General features: G+C 38.8%; 2 long non-coding RNA genes across 4 annotated transcripts in view; both read right to left on the bottom strand.

The window, feature by feature from the left end:
* The window catches only part of LOC121494892, a 207981-nt gene that overhangs the window by 72135 nt on the left and 113771 nt on the right, over positions 1–22075 (bottom strand). The gene's annotated exons all lie outside the window — the stretch shown is intronic.
* On the bottom strand, positions 13849–18284 carry LOC121494893. Its single transcript, XR_005988924.1, has 3 exons — positions 17286–18284; positions 15640–15860; positions 13849–14544 (listed from the first exon to the last, which is right to left on the bottom strand). It is a non-coding gene; the product is annotated as an uncharacterized LOC121494893 (long non-coding RNA).

The following is a 22075-nucleotide window of genomic DNA, read 5'->3' as shown; positions in this document are numbered from 1 at the left end:
ATTTTAACAAATGTATTGTGACGTGTGCAGACCATTAGAATCTCATACAGAATAGTTTTCACTGTCCTAAAAATACCTGGGATTCCACCTATAACATACCTTTTCCATGTAGATCTCCTCTGAAACAGTAATGGGCTCATTTAAGATTTTCATACTCTAGGGGATCCCTGGGTGGTGCAGCAGTTTAGCGCCTGCCTTTAGTTAGCCCAGGGCACGATCCTGGAGACTCGGGATCGAATCCCACTCGGGCTCCCGGTGCATGGAGCCTGCTTCTCCCTCTGCCTATGTCTGCCTCTCTCTCTCTCTCTCTCTCTCTCTCTGTGTGTGTGTGTGTGTGTGTGACTATCATAAGTAAATAAAAATTAAAAAAAAAAGATTTTCATACTCTAATGTCTTCACTATGGTGAATAATAACTCTCTCTAGGAATATTCTTGGCATCTGATAGTTGGTGAGTAAGTAGGGCTTTGTTATTATTTTTATGCCTGTTTATTCCATTTTTTTGATAGGATGGTCCTGTTCCTAGGATATTCTAATCTGCATGAAGGGAGTCTATCAGTATCCATTAAGATAAAACCATAAAGGGCAGCCCAGGTGGCTCAGCGGTTGAGTGCTGCCTTCAGCCCAGGGTGTGATCCTGGAGACCGGGGATCGAATGCCACGTCAGGCTCCCTGCATGGCACCTGCTTCTCCCTCTGCCTGTCTCTCTCTCTCTCTCTCTCTCTCTCTCTCTCTCTTTGTCTCTCATGAATAAATAAATAAAATCTTTAAAAAAAAAAAAAGATAAAACCAGAAAGCACTTCTGCATCTTTCCACTGAGACGTTTACTTATAACTCTGATGTGATCTTTCCTGGGAAGAAGGTGATATTATCACCATTTTATGAATGAAGCAAAGAGAATTAATATGCCTTGAGTGTTAAAGACTCCACATTTAGCCCACGGGAAAACTAAAATTAAATAAATATAAGGGTCTCTTGCTTAATGCAAGTACTTCATGCCTACAAAAGGACATTTTTCCTAAAAATGCTGATCAGGAGCCTATTTTCTCTTATTTTAAGTGGAAAAGAATTATAATCCATCATACTTTAATACAAAGCCCCCTAGTGATTTCTTAAAAGGTAACTAAACTACAGCAAATTGCCTACATACATAAGTAACAAATTACCCTGTTAGGCCATAACATGCTTAAAATATTGCTTCCTGATTACCAAACAGTGACTACTGTGAACCAAGACTTGCTGATGGGGCACCGTATTTCAGCCTGCTTTCCAAATGCCCTACACCGTGGTGTCCTAACGGCTGAATCTGGATCTTAAGAGACCATTCTGGTATTCTGTTTAAAAAGTTGTACAAAGTTTTAGGTTCATAAATATAATTTTTTAACCAACATTGGGCCAGAAAATACTTTGTTAAAAAATACATAAGCTCTGTGCAGTTTGGGTACCAGAAACAACAAGGCATTGTGCCAGGAAATAAGCCAGGAGACCTTCTGCAAGGTACGCCTCAATGTCCTTTGAAAGCCAAATCTAAAATAGTTCCTGGGAAGGGGCAGTCCAGTGACCTCTTAGGAAAAGCACTCAGAAAAATATCACACACACACACACACACACACACACACACACACACACGGAAACGAGAAAAAGAAAAATCCCATCCATGTTGCATTTCTAAATAAAGTGGAATTCCAAGGGAACATATGACTCTCTGTGCATGTAATTTTTAGCAGCACATCCACCAAGCATGGAAAAGTGTATTTATATTGAAGGCCTAGGAGAAACTAGGCAACTGTTGTTTCAGAGCCGTAATGAGGAATCTCAGTGATTTCCTTTGGCCTGGTCATGGAATTGGGCTTATGCGGGGCAATGTTCTTTGGCTTAGGAGGTACATGGGGAAGTATTTAGGAGCAAAGAGTCATGATGTGTGTGTGTGTGTGTGTGTGTGTGTGTGTGTAGATATATACATACAGTTGTATGTAGAAGAAAGAGATATAGCAAAATAATTGCCAAAGCTATATAAAAAGTTTGTAACTTGTCAATATACTCCTCGTTCAACTTCTCCACAAGTTTGAACATTTTCAAGGGAAAAAAACAAAGGAAAAATATTTGTTCATGGCAATGCAATAAAAAAATGACAAAGAATCAATACTTTTTTCTGTTAACATTTCACTATTTTACTGCAAGTACATGGCCTATTTGTTATAAAAAATTATGACAGAAAATAAGTTACTAGAAGATAATCATTTGTCCCCAATATAATTTAATCCAAATGGACTCTTTGTCAGTATCTTGGTTATAACAATCCAGATTTTTTTTAAAGTAGATACATTTTAACAAAAGTGAGATTTTACTCTTGGAGGCTTTGTTTCCTATTATTTAATATGTTAGGAAAATATTTCACAAAAGTAAGCACTCATCTACATAATTTTGATGGCTCTGTAGAATTCATCATAAGAATACATTATGATTTGGTGAATCAATACTTTATTTTAGAACATCCAGTCTGTCACCTGTCTTTTACTACTACAAAAAACTTACAGGGAACTATAACTATAATGAGCTACCTAGAATATACTTTTCCTCTTTGTAACCCTGCTTTCTTAAAGATACTTCAAGTATTAATTACAGCTGAACCTTGAACAATGGGGGTTAGAAGTGCTGACTTCTCGCGAAATCCAAAACCCAAGAATAAGATTTGAGTCCCCTAAAACTTAACTACCAATTGCCTACTATTGATCAGAAGCCTTACCAGTAACAGTCAATTAATGCATATTTTATGTTATATGTATTACATACTGTATTCTTATAATAAAGTAAGCTAGAGGAATAAATGTTAAGAATATCATAAGGAGGGGCACCTGGGTGGCTCACTGGTTGAGCATCTGCCTTTGGCTCAGGTCGAGATCCCAGGATCTTGGGATGGAGTCACCTGCATCAGGCTTCCCACAGGGAGCCTGCTTCTCTCTCTGCCTAGGTCTCTGCCTCTCTCTCTGTGTCTCTCATGAATAAATAAATAAAATCTTTTTTTAAAAAGTCATAAGGAAAATACATTTACAGTACTGTACTCCATTTATTGAAAAAAAATCTAGCTGAGCAGTTCAAACCTGTGTTTTACAAGGGTCAAGTGTCTCAGTAAATTTTGCTATATTGCTCCTCAAAAAATCTATACTTTTACAATAACAATTACCAACAAGGTATGGGAGTTTACTTTTCCCAGTTTTTCCATCTTTACCAATTAAAAGATATAAAAGGTGAAAATTTTTTACTTTGCATTTCTCAATTAGCAGCAAGGTTGATCATTTGTTTCATAAGCCAACTGAATAGCTTCTCTGGACTTTTGGTGTTTTGTGTTTTTTTAATTTTTAGTCTAGTTTTCCTTTAGAGCATTATCATTTTCTTTATTTGTGGCAACTTGTTATTTATGAAGAATAGCAGCACTCTTTCTAGGACATACATTGCCAATATTCTCCCAAGTTCTTTTTAAACTGAATTGACAGTTTTGAGTAATTTTTTAAAAGATTTTATTTAAGAAAGAGAAAGAGCATGAGCAGGGGGAGGGGCAGCAGGAGAGGGAGAAGCAGGCTCCCCACTGAGTGCAGAGTCCAATGCAGGAATCCATCCCTAGAACATGAGATCATCATGACCTGAGCCAAAGGCAGATGCTTCACTGACTGAGCCACCCAGGCACCCTGATAGTTTTGAGTAATTTTGAAAACAAAACTTCTAAATTTACACTTGGTTTACTCAAACAGATTCTTCCTTTATGGCTTCTGTCTTTGGGTTCAGATTAGACAGTTTTTTTTCTCTGAAGATTATACTAAGATTCACTGGATATTCTAGTTTCTTTTTAACATTAAAATTTTTACTCTAATAAAAAATTATTTTGGTGTAAGTGATGAAATAAGGATATTAAAGGATAAATTTCCAAATTATGACTAAATTACCCTGCACACTTCATTGGATAACCCCACTTTTCCTCAATGTACTAGAAGCACCTTTCCTCCTCATGATTGGTTACAGTTTCATATAGGTCTTTTTGGGGATTTTCTTATTTTGTACTGTTAATCTAACTTAGAGTTTCTCTTATCTGGGTCACCCTTTTCTCTCCTTACTATATTCTCATGATTTATCTCTATGCAGGTTTTCAGCTTAGCATAGATCACTTTTAGTCATTTGTATTTTCTCAGGAAAGCATTTATGTAATTCAAACATTTTACGTTTATTGCCCATCAGAACAGAATCATGGTACTTGTTCTCTGCGTATGGTTTTCTGTGTATAACAGAGTCCTCTCTCCCTCTCTCTTATCTAGCCAGGCCAACAGTTTGGTTCCATTACTAGGCTTTTCAAAGTTCTTAGATTTACTTCTTAAATCTACCTTTCCCCTCTTTTCTAGTTTATTATTTTACGTACTTCTGTTTACTATTTGCCAGCATGATTTACTTTTTTCTTTTAACCTTTATTTATGCTTCTCTCTTGTTTTGGGCTTTAGTTGCTGTTTGTCTGATTTCTTAAATCCATGACTAGTTGATATACTTTTCATTCTTGTTTAATAATAAAGGCCTTTAATGCTATGGATTTTCTTCTGAGTAGAGTTGGTTCTATCCCAGATTCGTTTATGCGCAGTGCTTCAGATGTGTTTATTTTTAAATAATCTTCAATTTCAATTCTGAGCTACTCTTTCACTCAAAAGTTGCTTAGGAAAGCAGCTGAATTATAAGGGAGGCAGGTTAACCCCTTGGGAAATATAATGAGAGTTTCCTTATGGCCTCTTGTATGGTTAGTTTTTATAACCATTTCATGAAAGAAGAAATTATATTCCTTTTTGTTTGGATATAAAATTTTAAATATTGCTAAAAATGAATTATGACATTACTTACACCATTTAAAGTCTCTACATATTTATTCCTTTTAATGTCTCAAAGACCAAGAGTAATTTACAAAAGGTTTCTCATAAAGTGCTTCTCTCACTTTAATAAGTAAAGATCTGAAAGTGAAAACAACAGCAGGGAAAAATATCAAGTACTAGAGGACATTACTGGAAAACACATCTATTATTTTGGTTAAGGAAATGTTTTACAATCAAGATATCAAGTTCAGAGATCATTAAAATAGATTAACATATTTCAATATAGAATTTTAAAAACTTTTATGGCGATGGACACCATCAACAAGATTGTTAAAGCAATAATCCCAAATTGACATAGTCCCCTAGTGTAAGTCTGAATATTCAGAAAGAATAACATTTAAGGAACTAAAATGTTTAGAGAAATAAGTATCAGCCCCCTAAACTTTCCTCCTTATCTCTTTCATTTTATGAATAGACAGTTCATACAGCACTGAGATTGACATGCCCTTAAGCTACTTCTGGGCTCAGTGGCCAAAGGCTATTTCTTTCAATCGGCTTCCATTCCTTGTCTAATGTCTCCTATAATTCTCTCCACAACTCAGTGTAATAACAATCAGTGTGTATTACAAAAAGAACCCCCCCACCCCCAAAAAAAGGAAAAGAAAAAAGCAAGTAGGCCAGTGAAGTAACTCAGCATGGAGAACTTCTCCCAATAATTACTTCTTACACCTATTTGTGACTACTCAATCTCAATAGTCAACTCAATTCCATTCTCTAAGGGGATTCAAAATCAGATGTGAGACAGAAACACTGGCAGCAGAGTAAAGCAAAAGACAAGAACCACATATGGAGAAATTAGGAAGCAGAAACCATGAGGATGGAGAAGCCATAAATCAAAAGAAATCGTGAAATAAAGAGGTGAGTAAAAAGAGACAGAGATGATAGAGGACGAAAAAATGTAATATCATTATAGTAGAAGAGAGAGAAAGAAACACAGTAATGAGTAAAGCAGAATAAATAAAGTACGACACAGATGTCCTCTGAGATGACAAGAGTTCTTTTCCCCGGACAGGACAAGTGAACTTATACTTCTTTGGAGTCTGACTTCTCATCTATAGAATACAGTCTCATGTTCCCTGCTTTTCAGGTATCCTTAGCAATACATCACTAATATTGAGATATCCTTGTAACCTGTTAAGAGTCTAACTAAAACAATTTCTTGGTATCATTGCAGTTGGTGCCATTCCAATGTCACAGCAGTACATTTTCCAAGAATTGAATGAGCCTGTTGAGCATCTCTGTTCCATAGGCATACTTTCCCCTCCTACTGAATGTGTGAAATAATTGATGAGTTCTTTACTCCAGAACTGTTAACATTCCCTGCAATCATCAGTATAAATACTTTATTAATAATTTGTATTTATAGAACATCTGCCTCCCAAAGAGCTCAGAGCTGTTTACAAACATCATCTCATCAATCCTGATAGCAACCGTCCCCCTTTTTTTTAATAAGGTAGAAATGTGTAACAGCTAATGGATACTGTCATCCCCATTTGACTCATAGGAAGATTGAAATCAAGAGAAGAGTTACCTTTTCAAGTTCAACCAGAAATCTGAGAAATAGCACAATAATATAATTCAGAACTTCTGCCACCTTATACTTTATGTTCTCCCCTAAAAACCTCTCATTTCAGGTCACACACATATTCACTGGAACACACTAGTATAAATTTTTAAATACAGTTTCCTCTATTAAGGGTAAAAAAAAAAATCCCATAAACTCAAGTATAAAAACGTAGTGGACTTTACCTTGACTTTTTAAGAGGTTATCACTACAGTCATGAAGAATTATTAAATTCAAAAACTTAGCATTTTTAAGCTCGTAAAAAGGCATCTGAATGTGCTTTTCCCCATTGGGAAGTAAAAGAAACATCTTCAGGATGATGAAAGTGAAAATAATAAGACTTTTTGAGAAGGATGCAAGTGATAGCACCTCAAAAACATTTTATTTTGAAAATTGTCACATGCTAGGTATATCCAGGCATTATGTCATTGCAACTCTATGAGGTTGACATTGTTATCTTTATTTTACTGGTAAGAAAATTTGAAGATCAATGCAGTAATACAAATGGGGAAGCTGAACTTTAGCCCCATTGCCTCTGTTTCTCTTATCGGTGCTTTTAACTACCACCACCCAACTATGACACAGATGGTAATTACTCCTGCTGCCACATTTGTCATTTTGAATAATATAATCCTAGAATCAGAGAGCTAACCAGCTACAGCATGGTACAGACACCATAGTTTGTTTTATGTCAGTTGCAGAAAAATCTAAGGAAGGTTATTAAATAGTAGTTCGGGTTTTTTGGTTTGGTTGGTTGGTTTTTTGAGAGAGAGAGAAAGAGAGAGAGAGAGCACAAGTGGAGAGGAGCAGAGGGAGAAAGAATCTTAAGCAGGCTCCAAGCCTCCTGAAATACAATTTAGTTGCCTAAAAAAGCCCACCATCAAGTCAAATCAGGACAAAATGGAAACTTTTCAAATTGATTACTTATCCCTAATGGAGTAGACCTGGATTCAAAGTTTCCTGTGACCATACAGATCCAGAGGAAAATTCTATCAGACACCTAGAACATACCAATGGAGTGCATTTGTACATAGCTATGAAAACCTTTCTGATTTGACAAGCTATACACAACACAAAGAAAGCAAATTAGCTCTTCCTCTGCTTTTTCCTTCTATTCAGCTTTCATCAGATTGGGCACTGCCCATCCAAGTTGCTGAGCACGATCTTTACTCAGTCTGCCAATTCAAATGCTAACCTCTTTCAGAAATATGCTCAAGAATACACCCAGAAATACTGCTTCCCCACCCCCCATCCGGACATGCCTTAGGCCAGTGGGGTTGACACATCAAATTAACCACCAAAACATTTAGTTTTTTGAAGAACCACCAAACTTTTTCACAGCAGCTGTACCAATTCACATTTCTGCCAGCAACACTCAAAGCTTCTGATTTCTCCAAATCTTCACCAGTGGTTTTCAGTTTTGTTTTTGAGATTTATCTATATATCAACACAGGTAGGTCTAATTTATTCATTTTACCTACTGTCTACCATTTCCTTCTAGGAATATAGCATAACTCATTATCTATCCCCTAAAGGAAGCAGTTGGTTGTTCCCTATTTGGTTGCTATTGTAATCAATGCCACCTTGAGTATTTCTAGTATCTCTCCATTCACAGATGTGAGAGTTTCTCTGAGCTACATACCTAGGAGTGGAATTTCTGAATCACAGGCATGAAGAATTCAAACCTTAACATAAACTGTCAAAATTCTCATCAAAGAAAATTTACACTCCCACCTGGAGACTATGAGGGTTCCTGTTGTGCAATACCCTTGAAAATAACTGCTATTCTCATAGTCTGCATTGCATTTCCAGCATTTAGGTAGAACAGGAAGGGTTTCCAGGCCTGCTCTGTCCACAAATTTACAGATTTTTCTCTTCGTGCTTTTTTGTTTTCTTTTTCTGTCTTCTCTGCCCCACTTGTACCCTATAACTTGAGATTTCCCCTTCCCCTTTTTGATGCCAACTTTATTATGACACCAAATTAGGATTTTTTTCCCCCTACTTATAAAACTGTCAGAAGCTCAGCCAATCCTCTCCCTCTTTACAGGAAAGTGAAATAGCTTCAAGACCTGGAATTTTCTAGGTAATGAACTAATATCCACTCTGATGTTTCCTGACCATCAAAATCAGCCTCTAAGCCATTCTGGGGCCATGCACCCATGGGCTATGGAGGCAGAAACAGATTGCCCAGATGTGACTAGAAACATGACTTGCTTACACATCCAGAAGTAGGACTGGTGTGAGGCACACAAGGCACCCAGGAACAAAATGCAAGGGACACAAAAAACTCCATGATCAATAAAACTGATACAATAATGAAACACGTTTAAAAAGAAAACTTATGCAAGAAATCCACAATAAATAAAACACCAAAACTATAAATACAGGACCAGTATTATGATCACATCAATATTGACTATAACCTTTTCAGTTTTAATCTAATAAACCTGATCTTCATATTTAGAGTGCTTTTGACCTTTTTAAACAAGAATCAATTAAGGAAAAATAAAATTCACAAACATGCCTCCTTTTAAAAATTCAAAATGAAATAGCTTGATAAATTCTCTTGAATACAAGACTGCCAAGGAGAAAAGGAAAGCAGATTTTCTGCCAATAAAATAAGGATACATTTGAAGATTAGCATCACAGAGGCAGTCTTCTCATTTGTCAATTTGAAATTAACATTGACAGCCATTTGTAAAACTTGGTGAACTGTATGGATTACTCATCAGAATGCTATTGACATAATGGAGAGGTTCTGCAATCAAGCAAAATGTAACCCAACACCATCCAACAGAAGTTGATCAGTTTGATAGGGCTGCCATAACAAAATAGCACAGACTGGGTGGCTTAAACAATAGAAATTTATTTTCTCACAGTTCATAAGGCTAGAAGTACAAGATCAAAGTGCCAAGAGGGTTGGTTTCCTCTGGGGCCTCTATCTTGGGGTTACAGATGGCCACCCTCCTGCTGATTCTTAATATGAACTTTCATCTGTGTGGGTATATCTTTAGTCTCTCTGTGTGTCCAAATGTTCCCTTCTTATAAGGACACCAGTCATACTGGATTAGTTTTGTAAGGATATCCTAGTAGCATCATTTTAAGGGAATCACCTCTTTAAAGGCTCTGTCTCCAAATATCATCATGCTGTGAGTTACGACTCACAGCATGTTAAGACTTCAACAGACACATAGTGGGGGAGAGGCCCAATTTAGCCTATAACAAAAGAAAGATAAGGCATTTGCCATTCGTCTAAAATAGAAATTTCCTCAATTGTTCAACCTATCAGGACAACACTAACATAGCAGCACACTCTGGTTCAAAATGAACAGATGTAAGCCATGAAAGTCCTTTGGAGCTACCACTAGGATCATCCCAGGTCCTTGAGTAATCCATGAACCCTACTGAACAGCATCAAGGAATAGAACAGGATCACCAAGGGCGAATTCATACAAACCCAGCCAGTCTACCAAAGAGTAGAGGGTTACCTACAATGTCATAACTACTGCGAATGTTCAGCGGACACCCTGGAGCTGAAGTGAAATAATCCCAGCAAACAGAACCAAAGCCCGCAGTAACGCAGGACATTTGGAAATGGCTGCACAAATCTAATACTTAACAGTTTAGCTTTGTCTTTCTACATGAACAATTCTCCTTCTGAGTAAAAGTTTAATACATTTTTGTAAATCTAAGGAGCATCAGAAAGAGAGGTGGAACTTATATCCAGACAACAGACTTACCACCCAAAGCTTATAGATCTGATCTAAACAGCATCGTCTGAAAGAAATGAAGCAGAAGAAGAGCAATATTGAAACTGTTTCCCAAGTACCCCAGATGTAGCAGAACAAGCAGTTCTTTGAACATTCTTATTCCTGTGTTCTTCTTGAGGAAGCTATATAATCTTCATATTCTTGAGCCATGACACTTGGAAAATAAGGAGTCTGACATCGAGGGGAATGATGCAATGTGTGGCCATACTGCTCATTTATAAACTTCTTAGATGCCTTGAAAGGAAAAGGCTCTATAAATCTGAAAGAATAGTTTTAATAGCTTCCTTGCAATGGTGACAGATTTCCAAAAGGCAAATGCAGAAGGTTAGTGATGACGAAAGCCAGGGTCAGTTGTTGTTTTGCCTGTGTAAGGTACTGGAATGTAGAAGTCCCAGATGATGGGGTTTGAATTTAGACTCTGTTGGGGGACTGAGGATTTTTGTTCCTAGAATAATGATATTTCCCCTTTATGCAGTGTCTAGTGTCTTAGTAAACATGAACATGGCTTAATAATTAGGCTACGGATCCATCCTCATGTCAGCATCTGGGGGATCTGAGTTACACAAAACTGCTTTTCTTATTACCATTCCTGCTTAATGCTAGGGAAACAACAACAACCCTGGAATAATACTCCCTACTCATCTCACCTACTTGTTAATCTGGAGTCAGTTAAAGGAAGCATATTGTGGAAGGCATATTGTAATGGGTGAATAGCTGTTTAAAAAAAAAGGAATCAGGGGGAAGAAAAGGCATGACATTAAACAGTACAAATGATCCAGGCTTTTGCTCTACCAAACCTCGGGGCAATGTCTTTTCAATGTCATTCTTTAGAAAAAGTCTTTGAGACCATGCGTGTCTTTTTAAACAAGGCAGGCTAGGGGGAGAAAAGAAAAAGAAAAGAAACAAAAAAAAAAAAAGGTAAGGGAAGAAAGAAAAAAATGGGGTTAAAAAAAAAAAGCTTTTATTTTAAAAGCAAACAGCTAAGTGATTTGCTGCACACTTGCCATGAATAATAACGAGCAGATTTGTGGTGTGTTCCTCTTTTTAATTAGCACGTTGCCTTCTGCAGCAGCACCCTCCCTTATTACAGAGCTCCTAGAGAGCCCCACTTGAAGCACTGCACAAAACAAGATGGGCAAAGAAGCCCCAGTGAGTAGTAGCCTTGGAGTAGATTTAGAAAACTTCCACTTTTTTTTTTTCTCCCCACCTCCACCGTTCTTTTCCGTTTTTGCTTTTGGGTGTTTTTTATTTATTTTTTATTTATTTTATTTTATTTTATTTTATTTTATTTTATTTATTTTATTTTATTTATTTTATTTATTTATTTTATTTTATTTTATTTTATTTATTTATTTATTTTATTTTATTTTATTTTATTTTATTTTATTTTATTTTATTTTATTTTATTTATTTTTTTCCGTGTTGAGATGAAGTGTCTAAAAGAGAGTTCTGGCTAGGTTTTTCATTTGGTTTTGCATAGAAAACACCATAGAAATGCATGAAGCTGTCCTCATTTGCTAATCTCTGATTTCTTTGCTCTTCAAAGTATATAACTGAACCAATTCGGATCTATGCAAGATCAGAGATGGACCACATGCTATCAAGATAAGAGATGGGACAGAGCCCGCCATATACTCTTCACTCAATAAAACGGTGTTAAAATGTTAGCACAGGCACTTCAACACCCAAGCAACAACACAGCCTGTGAAAGCCCTATATTTGGGAGTCCCAGTATTAGGAAAAAATTTAATGGTCTAAAGTAACGGTCCCGGGGGCAGTGGCAAGAAGGTAATTTGGCTAACTTCGGACAACTTTATAATCTTTTGCAAGAGGAGCTTCAAATGCACAAAGAAAAAAAAAGCACTTGGAAAAATGAAAACCAATCTTACAAATCATACTTCTGTCTGTAATTAAAAAGCCTTAGCAACATCCCTGTCAGCAAGCCCCGAAATGCGGCGAGTCAAGATACCAACCAGCTCCCGTGTAGCTCTATGATTTCGTTTGCACACACATACATCCAGAGCAGAATGTTAATTTGTTTTCCATCACCAGGAATGTTGAGCATGCTGACACAGCTAGGTGAGGCAATCTAAAATTGTTCCAGGATTTGATTTTCATGTGAATGCAGCCTACAGCTGCATTTAATAGTGCACCACATTGATATGACACCTTTTCTACAAGGTCTTTGGTGGAATACATCTGCTGAACAGAACTGAAACAAAATATGTGCCTTGACTCAAACTTGTGGCAGAGAGCTATCAAAGTGGAAACTTGCTCAAACCCATTTGCATAATATGCAGATGCAAATCTAATGAGAAAGGTATATTGACAGCCCTTGCCTTGTTATCTGGCAATGCTGCCCGTAACAGTATGTGGTAGCTAGACATAATCTCTTGTAACGTTATTTTGCAATTTAAATGTTTTTTTTCTCCTCCCAAAGAAGACACACGTCAATAAGTGGCAGGCATCGATAACTGACGTTCGAGATAAAATAAACAGCACCAACCCGTTCAGACAGCACTTGCCCAGTTTATTTCGGGACACAGGACACAGGACTTCACCTTGCGAGCTAGTTCTTGGTCGAAGAAGAGGGAAGAGCGGGAGGCCCAAACGCACACTGATGCCTCATTTTTACTTGTGTTCCAATGGCTGCTCTTTCAGCCGCGGTGCCAGTTCTGAGTTTATTTCAAGGAACATTACTGAGAACAAAATCGAAGGCCATCAATATTAATGATCTGAACCAGGAAGATAGCTTTTAGTGTGCAAATTAATTACCCTAATCACAGGGTTTTTTGTATCCATTTTAATGAAATAACTATTTATTTCATTGAATCCTGCGCTTTTCTTTTGCAAATAAGGCACATTTACATGATAAATACATGAAATTTAAAAGGATGACTAAATTAAATTGGGGAAAAAAGACCTTTTTAAATACAATTTTCTTAGGAAAAACAGCTAGATTAATGGGTTGGTTAGCTGACTGGCATCTGTGATTAAATCTTTTTTAATGTACGTCAAATAGAATTTAATGGACCTTGAGAAATGTCTACACAGTCAGTAATATTCAGGGACCGGGGGAGATTCCAGTTGTCGCCTGTCATTTGTTGGTGAATTCCTGAAGCCTTGGCCTTGGGATTGTGCCTAACACAGGGAATTCACACTTCCAGTCCCCGCTTCATCACGGGGGTCTTCCTTCCTTGCCCTCCTCTTCTCTTCTTTAGAAAGCAGGGTCTTTAACAATGGAACCAATACATTCTCTTAGCAGAAGTGCGGGCCAAAAAGTAACCATACCATCAATGAAAGCATTAAAGGAGTTTAAGGATGTCTCATATTTTATCATCTAATTCACATTTGTTTCAAACTGAGCCCGCCTCAGTAATGAGAGAGGGAGAGAGACTGGGGGGCGGGGGGGCGGGGGGGAAGGCAAGGAAAGAGAGAGGCTGCTTAATTCAGAGGAAATTTCAATGAATCTTTTCGAGTCTATGGGTTTTGAAAACTTTATTTATTGTGGGTAAGCTTTGAAGGGCTGCACATTCAACAGAAGAGAGATTTGAAACGCGCTCTGGCTTTTTTTTTTTTTTTTTTTTTTTTTTTTTGATAACAGACCCAAAGAACAGAGCATCTTTCTCTGCTAGTGTCCCCCCCTCCCCGGTTGTGCCATCAGAGATGTCTCCCTCTGCCTTTGATTCCGAATGATCAATTGCAGCTGTGGCAGCCGGGCAGGCGGCCCCAGGCACCAAGAACAGGAGCCCTCTCCCCCACACATTAGGATTTACATTTCAATGGCTGCCACCATTTTAAAGATAATTATAACCTTTTCAGATTAATAATTTTCTGTGGTTTCTCTAATATTGGAACAACGTAAATATTAATTTAGCTGGTTTAAAGGAAATCTCTCTCTCTCTCTCTCTTCCCTTGCTACCCCCACCCCAAAATACACAAAGGCTCCCAACCCAAATCTATCTGGGGCAGGATGGAGTTGGGAAGGTGGGATGCTGAATCAACAGATAGCATTCAATACCCTGATCATGACCTGGCCTCGATCTTAATAGGTTTACAGTAAAAGCTAACAAGGCAGGCTAGACCGCAGGAGGAGCAAAAGACAAGGAAGTTACTTTCTGTGTTGCTGAGATTTCTAAAGCTATCATTTAAAAAAAAAAAAAAAAAAAGTAAACGGTTTTTGGTTTTATCCAAGCCAGAAAGTTGACCTGTGAAAGCTGGCAGATGGGATTCACGTTTCTTCAGTCATATTCCAAGTGTGGAGGGAGATCTCAAAAACGATGAGGCCGTCTTGATGAACTCAATAGTCTTGAAGAGAACAAGGGAAATTGCCCACAAAAGATATTGAGACTATAAAGAGGCTTATATTTCACTGTTACTGCAAACTTCCTTTCTGCTTATTATCATTCCAACACTTTATTTCCCACCAGCTGATGCAGCTGGGAAAAACATCACATTGCACAAACAGATGTCGACTCACTTAGATTGCCTGACCATGCTCCGTGGACCGTGATCTATTTTTTGCTGCCCCACAAGTATTGAGCATGTTGTAGGCACGAGGACATGACTTTTTTTTTTCTTTTTACATTCATTAGATGGCTATGAGTGTTCTCTTTAGGGCCAATGGCCTTATATCATTCAGCATCATTCAAACAATTCAAATCAGGCAAATAAAACCAAGGAACATGTTTCTCATATCCAGTGATAAATAAGAGGAATCACGTATATTAAGAAAATTGATAATGGTGCCGGTCAGATGTTGCAAGCAGGTCATTCGGCTGCTCTCCTTGATAAAGTGCAGAGCTACAATAATTGCTCTGAGATCTCTTTACGGACAAGACCTTTATCTCCTAGGCACCAAAGCCATGGGATTGAGCATTGCTTGAAAGCGACTTGGGGAATAAAAGTGCTCATGAAATATGCATGACTAACACGTAGGCTGCCAAGGGGACTTAGTGTATTATGTATGACCCTTCTGTAATTGTAAGGAAATGATATTCATTTAAGTGGATGTTTATCACAGTTAAAGGTTCACCTAATGAAACAAAGGTCATAAGCCTAAAAACATAAGGTTATAACCCTTTTATTGCACCATTTCTCTCTCTGTTGGAAGAGACCTGGCCTTTATTAACAGCTGTTTTTCCTAACACCTGTGTGCTCTGTTTAGGCAGCCTTAAAGAGTTCCTGTCACCCATATTTAAATGCCAAAAGGACTATTACATTAAATGCTCTTCTAATATTATATCCACACATCTGGGAAATATCAGACAGCACGCTGCAGTATATATCAATTGGAGCTAGAGTTTTTAGCTACTGACATTTGGTTGGCTGCAGAGCATCCCATACCCCCCCCACTTCCCCCTGCCCCCTGCCCCCCCCTTTCTCTCTATGGGAAATGCCTACCAGGGCATTCAAATGAGAAATAGGCTTTTATTCTGAGATCAGCCGTGATGCGATCCTTCTGGAGTAGCCCTGTGTCTGAGGCAAAACTGCACAAGGCCACATTTCAGCAGGACTCTCAGGAGTGAAAATCCCCAGACGGGAATCCAGCTCTGGTCCACATGAGTCCTGTGACCTTGGACAAGTGACTCAATGGCTCTGGGCTTCGGAGCAAATTTTCATCTCTAAAATGAGACCCATAAAGGGGTTGTGAGCTCAAAGGTTGTTACGAGGATAAACGAGTTAATATTTCAAAGGCGCTTAGAATAGTTGTTGGAATGTAGTAAGTCTGGTGTCAGTTAACTAAATAAAATAGACCAGTTGCATGGTTGGTTTGTTTTGCTGTTTCCTCCTCTAAGCTGTCATTCTCTTTTGCGCCTAATTAATTTCCTTAAGCTCAAGTCCATCTTTAAGTTTTGGATGGCTGTACTAAACCTCATCAGCCATCAAAGCTTCCAGCCGAAGTCAAGTGCATGCATTAACATGCCTTGGTGAGGGTGGCAGCAAGCCATTCAGTGGGAGTTCACCAGCTAATAAACAATAAGCACCTTTGGACTTTGCCAGTCTCGCTAACATTAAGCTGGCAAGTTCATAGAGCACTGGGGAGCAGGTGGGAGAAAAAAAAACTACTCAAGAAAAACACTCAATGGAGAAAACCCCAAGAGTCTTCATGAGCTGAATCCAAATTAATAATGATTCTCCAAATTATCTTAATGTCATTTTGTTTTGCTTCAGGTTGTGAGACAGAAACAGAAACAGAACAGGACACAGAGATGCCACCTTATGTGAGGAAGCATGTATTAACTCAAGAGACTTTCATGGATTTCATACTGCTTTCATTCATTACTTCCTTCTGATCTCAAAATGGCCACCTGTGGTGGACGGGGCAGTCCTCACCATACCAACAAGGTTTTCAATAGCTTGCAAACAACCCCCTGACTCTCCCTTCCAAAATATAATTTCTTATGATGGCCAAAGTTGTCTGACATAAGATTAAACAGAAACTGTGAACTCACTGAGGTGGATAGGATTTTTACACAGACCACTAGAGAGAGTCATAAAATAATCTGATAAAATCATAAAACTTGTCTTCTTAGATTTCAGAGGGAAAAAAATCACTGTAATGTGATCACACATAGCCAAAGGGTTCTGGAGCTGACTTACCTGTGTTTGAACCCCAGCCCTAGCCCTTACTGTGTGACCTAGGGGAAATTATTTAACCACTCTGTATGCAGGCTTGAGTAGGCCTCCATTTCATCTGCTGAACAGGAATAATAATAAAACCAGTGCATTAGTGTGGTGTGCATTATAAGCAAGAGAATGCCCATGAGGTATCTGGAAGATAAGTACTCTGTTATTGTAAGCTACTGTATTATTATTACTTTTAGGATGAAACCAGCATTTGAGGAAGATTTGCATCATCATACCACCACTGGTGCTCTACTTTGGCCCAGTGAGTGATCCTGGAGACCTAGAATTGAGTCTCACGTCAGGCTCCCTGCATGGAACCTGCTTCTCCCTCTGCCTGTGTCTCTGCCTCTCTCTCTTTCTCTCTCTCTGTCTCTCATGAATAAATAAATAAAATCTTAAAAAAAAAAAATAGAACTCACTTCTCCCCTTGGCTGTGGAATGCATCAGGGACTCAATTCCAATGAATAGAACACAGTGGAAGAGATGACATGGGAATTCCAAGGCCAGCTCCTAAAAGGCACTTCCATTCCTGCCATGTTCTCTCTTGGATTACCAGCTCTCACAGGAAGTTGGCCGCCATGTTGTAAAGACACCACAACCCAATGGAAGGCAGCCTAATGGAGAGGTCATGGAATTGAACCATCCTGGAAGAAGGCTTTCAGGTCTCAGCTCTTCCACCTTTCAGCTCTCAGGTGATTTCAGCCCTCACAAGTTGGAGCAGATAGAAGGCATCCCTGCTGTGACCTGTCTGAATTCCCAACCCAATGGAAACCAGAAGATTACAAATGATTATGTTGTTTTTGTGGGTCATCTGTTACACAGTGATAGATAACTAACACAACATCCTTCAATATAGAGAAGGGAGTTTCACTTCTTAAGCTGAGGACTTATGTTTATGGAGATGGGAAGTAGAGCAGGGTTTGAAGGAGGTCAGGCATTGGCCCCAGTGCAAATTAGAAAACTTTTTTTATATCTCAGAATCTATTATTTCACTTTTATATATCAATTAACATGGAAATATTTTGTTCATAGTTAAATAATTCTATCCAATGTGTAGTTCTTATTTCTAGGATGACCAGCCACCCAGTTGGCCCAGCACTGTCCTTATTTTCATAATGAAATTCCCATATTCTAAGAAATCCCCCAGTCCTAGGCTAAAATGACTGGTCCCTTACTTGTATCATAGATGAAATGATTACCCATATCTCACTTAAGCTAATCCCATAGGCAAAGAAGGAGTTCCCCATAAAAGTTTTCCTGTGAACATATATGGTTTTAGAGGAAAGGAGACATACCCTTGCAGCCCCCATCTGGCCATATTACTCCAAACTTCTTATGACCATGTGACTCCTGAGTCCTTCTCTTGGGTAAGAATGAGTGAGAAAGGAGGGTATCACTACTTTCAGCTCACATCCCCTTCATCTATTATGGGATCTAAAGATTCAAGGTAGTTGAATGTTGGTAGCTGTCAGCAGATGAGAAGGTGCCACAAAAGGGGAAAGCAGAGTTCTAGGAGATGATATAGGATATATGATACAGAGACTAGTCACACGCAGATTAACAATTTTCAACCACTTAATTCCATGGCAGACCCATAGGAATAGGAGTAGCTTTACTCTAAAAAAAAAAAAAAAAATTCACTTGGAAACTCACCTAGGATGTGAATACAGACATTTATAAGCAAATTAGGTGTCAGGAAAGGAAATATTAGCTTACATAAGTGAATAACATTGCCATCAAAACAATACAGGCATAAATTATGAATTGTTCTTATCGTTTGTTCAAGCAATCATTTCCCTCTCCCATCAGAAGGGCTACTCACTAACCTTAGGAGTAGCAATGATACTCATATATAACAATTACTGAACAGTTAACTGCCTGACCAGTAGAGAGCTAAACATATACTCATTTAATGGACACACACAACCTAAAGAGGCACATGCCACCAGGTCCCTTTTTTACAGATGAGGAAAGTAAAGCCCTAGAGTAGCTGAATAACGTTTCCAAGGTGACATCTCAAGTATGTTCATGCTCCACACATGGGCTCTTTCTTTGATTAAATCAACCTCTGATTACTCAGTTTTATTCATGCAAATCTGCTCCTCCTCCCCCAGCCAGAGTTAATGAACAAGTTAAACTGCCTTCTTGAACCCTTTCTGAGAACAGGAACCCTAGACCAAGAAACAAAGGTTAAGGGAGGGTGAGAAGATGAAAAAATGCAAGGGACAGGATGATAGCAGGTAAGTGATCCTTAAAGACAAAGGATAGAATGATGGACGAGAAAAGGACAAGGAAAAAAGAGAAAATGAAAATGAAAGAAAAGAAGGTTGGCAGGGTTGGGTGGAGAAAATGTAGACATGAGCAAGAGTTCTGAGAGTGGGTATCACCATGATTTTATATCTGATCACTGATTCATGATCATATCTTTTTAGAAAGTTTTTTTTCCTTTAAAAACTGTCACTAAAGGGAATGGGGGAGGCTGTAAAATTTGCATCAGAAGAAAAAACTGTCCTCGTATGCAACTTTGTCTGAGGTAGGTCAAGCTTTTCCCTGCACAGTGCAAGCCACAGGAAATGAGGAACATCTAGAAAGTGCACAGCCATGCCGGAAGAGGCAGAAGGCATGTTCCTGAGAACATTCTATCCAAGCCAAGAATTTACAAAGAAATTTTAAGAGAATGTACTGGCATTACAATTGTTATGATGATGATGAAAATGAGTGCATAGTTTCCAACCCTGGTGATATATTAGAATCCCACTGGATTCTCTCCCTCACTCCCTAGCCTAATGACAGGAGAATTCTTGAAGGTGGAGCTGTTGATTGGTTGGACATTAGGATTTATCAAAACTTCTCCAGGATAAGTCATTCTGAGAAACTCCATGTTAAAGAAATAGCAAGAGTATTCCTAGCAAGTTTTTTGTGGATATTGACAAACTGATTCTAAAGTTTACACAGAAAGGCAAAAGACCCAGAATAGCCAATAAAATAATAAAAGAAAAGAACAAAGTTGGAGGACTGACACTATCCGATTTCAAGACTTCCTATAAAGTTATATCAATCAAGATAGTGTGGTATTGACAAAAGAATAGACAAATTGATCAGTAGAAGAGAAAAGAAAACCCAGAAATAGACCCCAAGTGAATACAGTTAACTGATGTTTGATATGGGAGCACAGGCAAAGATAATCTTTTCAAATAGATGGTGATGGAACAACTGGACAGCCACATGCCCCCCCCCCAAAATGGCTCTAGACATAACCCTTACACTCATCACAAAAAATTAACTCAAAATGGATCATTGACCCAAATGTAAAACACAAAATTGTTAAATTTCTGGAACCTAACATAGGCAAAAGCCCAGATGATGTTGGGAATGGGGATGACTTGTGAGATATGACACGAAAAATACAATCCATGAAATAAGGAACCCCTTAGCTGAATTTGATTACAATTCAAAACATGCACTCTGAGCAAGACACTGTCAAGAAAATTAGAACACAAGCCACAGACTGGAAGAAAATATTGCAAAAGAAATAGCAGCAATGTAAGATTATCAGAAGGAAGAGGCAATTTTATGGCAAATTACATTATCAATGAGATGACCTCTGCTCCCAAAGTTGCCTGCCTGGTGGTGGAAGGTGGGTAGGTTGGGGCCAGGATGGGTATGGTGGGGGAGGGCTTCTGTTCTTTAGAGATGGCATCATCTTGTTGTTGCCATCCCCAGTTATTCTGGCTTTCTTTACCGATGCTGAGTCCAAAGAGCCTCTTGATTACTGACAAAGCAATACCACAAACCCAGCTGAAAGCACACTTTCATTTTTTTCTCCAGGAAAGCCAGTTAAGTGAAGATTGCTAAAACTCCAGCACCTCCTCCTCCTCCTCGCAGCCTCCCTGAAGAACTCCTCAGTGGAAGCTCAGCTCTTATAACAAACCGGTCAGGCCCAACCACCCTTGTCATTTCTGTTTTTCAGAAATCTGCTTTGGCGTGCAAGCCGTATGCAGCAATGGCTCTGCATGGTTTCATCTCATTTGCCCACTGCCATAGGCTATAGAATGGAACCAACTTCAAATTCAATCTCACACGGAATGGAAAGGCAAGAAAATCATGAAAGGGAACGCTGGCCAAAGCCATTGATATGGATCTCACTGCCAGATTCTTCTGGTCTATCCATCAAATGTGAGGCAGAAGAATCCGCCCCTGTGAGCAGCTGCCAAAGCGCTGACCCTGGTTGCAGAGTCCTGTCTGTCAGAGGAACAGCTCCTAAGACAGCCCAGAGTGAGTGCTGGTGCCAGCTGCAGGCCACCAGGCTCACTAGTGAATAGTGCCCTCCATGGCCGTGGACCCCATCTCTGATAACAGTAGCAGTCCCTAGGGCCTTGCCTTTCAACAACATAGTGGAAATGATCCAAAATTTATTTCAGACAGCAAGCTGAGGATTAGGGAACCAGAGGAAATGACAGGACTTCCAGAGGGAGAGTATGCATTTTCTTTAAAAACAGAAAATGTTTTACAACCCACCTGACATTCATATCTCTGCTTGAAACAAAGTGGCTAGTTCAGGATTCTTTAAATACATCAGTGGGTCCTACTGAATTAAACATGTGGTCGGAATTAGAGACGCCCATGTCCTAGGTCTGGGTTTACTTGGACTTGCTGGATTATCTTGGAAAAAATCAGGAATTCCCAGCCAAAATGGAACTGGGGTCTGGGCATGCACACATGCATACACACATACATACACACCCCATGTGCAAGGTTAAAGCTTCCCTGGAGGGAGATGGGGTACAGTGGATATGGAAAGCCTCCAATAATTTTATCTCATGTAGTTCTAGAATAAGACAGCAGACATCCTTCATCGTAGACCCAGTTGTGACCAGGCACCATTTCTATAAAACCAGGCAACACTGCACCTTTTTTGCTCCAAAACTTGTGAATGTCATCTACGTCTTGCCTCCTCAATTTGAAATGCTATGTGTTGGACAAACTCAGGGAATAAATGAGTTTTCTAGATACTGAGGAGTCCTAGCCTTCTATTTGTTGCCCACAGAAATGCTCACTCCTCCCTGGCTTTGTCAAGAATTTAATAGTAAGAGAGCAGAACAGTGGCTACAGCACAGCCTCTGACTTGGTCGGGATGCACAGTTGATGCCAACGGGCCGCCTCTCTTCCAGGAATTCTATGTGATTGATCCTCTCTAAATAAATCTGGC

The sequence above is a fragment of the Vulpes lagopus genome, chromosome 7 (assembly GCF_018345385.1).
Source record: "Vulpes lagopus strain Blue_001 chromosome 7, ASM1834538v1, whole genome shotgun sequence".
In the NCBI taxonomy this organism is placed as follows: Eukaryota; Metazoa; Chordata; class Mammalia; order Carnivora; family Canidae; genus Vulpes; species Vulpes lagopus.
Note: the sequence above shows the minus strand (reverse complement) of the source record. Positions and strands in the feature narration are given on the sequence as shown.